This window comes from Hemitrygon akajei, chromosome 4, assembly GCF_048418815.1.
Source record: "Hemitrygon akajei chromosome 4, sHemAka1.3, whole genome shotgun sequence".
NCBI lineage: Eukaryota > Metazoa > Chordata > Chondrichthyes > Myliobatiformes > Dasyatidae > Hemitrygon > Hemitrygon akajei.
The window spans coordinates 63956681-63958939 of NC_133127.1; positions in this window are offsets into that span (position 1 = coordinate 63956681).

Here is a 2259-nt window from a genome sequence, read left to right on the forward strand (position 1 = left end):
GCCCAATGCTTCTTAAACTTAGCTATCACATGTACTACTGCTACCTGATCTGGCACTATGTTCCAGGCACCTACCACTCTGTAAAGACAAATCTGCCTCATAATTCTCCTTTAAACTTACCCCCTCTGTGTTCTCTAATATTTGATGTTTCCTCCCCGAGAAAACTCCCTCTCTATGCCTTTTATAATGTTATATACTTCTGTCAGGGCACCTCACAGCCTCCGGTGCGAGAGAGAGAGAACAATCCAAATTCATCCAACCTCTTTTTTCTACCTAAAACCTTAATTTGGGCAACATGCTGATGAATTTCTATACTGTCTCTAAAGCCTCCTCATTCTACCTGCAATATGGTCACCAGAACTGTAACAGTACTCCAAACGTGGGCTAACAGTAAGTGTTAGACAGCTGAAACATGACGTCCTACCTTTTATACTCAGTGCCCTAACCAATAAAGGTAAGCATATGTTTCACTTTCTCTACCAGCCTATCGGTTTGTGTTGTTACATTTAGGGAACTGTAGACTTGCACCCCAATATTGCTCCTTACCGTTTACCTGCACTGCACTTTCTCTAAAGTTGTTACACTTTATTCAGTATTCTGTTATTGTTATGGGCAGGCTGGTGGTGTAGTGGCATCAGCACTGGACTTCAAAGCAGATGGTCCTGAGTTCAAATCCAGCCGGGTCCCAACCTGGGCAGCAGCAGTTTCTACATGGAAGAAAGGCCTGACAATCTACTTTTGTATCTTGCCATGTGTCCGTGAGGTCACGAAGAGTCAGACTCAACTGAAAAACAACGAAGTTATTGTTATACCTTATTTTACCTCAATGCATTGTGTAATGATTTGATCTGTGTGGACAGTATTCACAGTATCTCAGAACATGTGACTATAGTAAATTCCAATTCTAATTCTATGCATCACTGCTACATATATTACAAACAATCAAAGCCCCACAGCCGATCCTTGCTGAACACCCTTGTCACAGACCTCGAGTCAAAATAAAACCCTTCTACCAGTACCCTCTGTCTTCTATAGCTAAGCTAATTTTGAACCCAACCTGCCAAGTACCAGTGGATCCCGCGCACTTTTATCTTCAGAATCAGCCTCCTAGAGGGACAAAATAAATGTTGTCATTTACTTTTAGCCGATTAATCCAAAAGGAAGCTTGTGAATGCTGGATCTACTGCCAGTTGGTGCCTTTGCTATCTAGACTGAATAAGGATGGTGGCAAATTTCCTAGACAAATAGAAATGCCAGCTTCGGATTTTTTTGGTATCAGTAAAAATCATGAGGATTTTCCCACTGTGATTGCACATATAGTAACTTGCACTTGCATCTGTGTGTAGGTACAGTGGCTGGTTGAAGAATAAACTTCTGAGATCAGCTTTTGTCTTACATTGGGCTTAAGTCTTCCTGAAATTTATGTTTGAAACTTGTCAGCTTTGAAACAAGTTTGACAGTCTGCCAAAATGCAAAACTGCATGACGATATACCTAGACAACTCAAATTCGATGGCTGTTTTTACTACTGTAATTTTGTGAATTCTGGGGTGTATCAAGTGGCACAGTGATGCGGGTAGGAGAGCTGCTGCTCCAGCAGCTTCTGTGACTTAGGTTCAATCCTGACCGCTGCTGCTGTCCACGCACAGCTTCCATAATCTCCTTGTGAAAATAATGGTTTCCTCTGAGTACTCCTACAATAATGCAGATTTGTAGGTGTGTTGGTTATTATAAATTGACCCAAGTATGTAGGAGAGTGGTAGAATCTGGCAGGAGCTGATGACAACGTGGGGAGAATAGGCTGCACTATGAAAATTAATTGGAAGTGGACCCAAGGACCAAGATCACCCACTTTTGTATTATAAGGAAATATAATATTGTAATGGTGGTAGTGAACCATGTTATCCAGATTTCAAAGGAATCATGAATTAAGCATACTCAAAACTCCATCACCCCAAGTTATTTGCACATCTGTCAAGAATCATCACATGCTCAGTAATCCCTGCTATTGAAAACACTCACAGGTTTAGGATATCAGCCAAAGCACTTGGTCCATACCTTGTTTTGTCTGGACTCTGTGACATAACGCTAGAAACACTCCATGTCCTAATTTCCACATTATCAACATTTTATTCACAGCATTTACTACATTTTGCAACAGTACTGCAGGTATAGCATAAATTATCACTGTCATGAGTGAATAGCTTTCAGGACAAATAAAACAAGAATACTGTACTAATCACTTCTAGTAAGCCTCCTA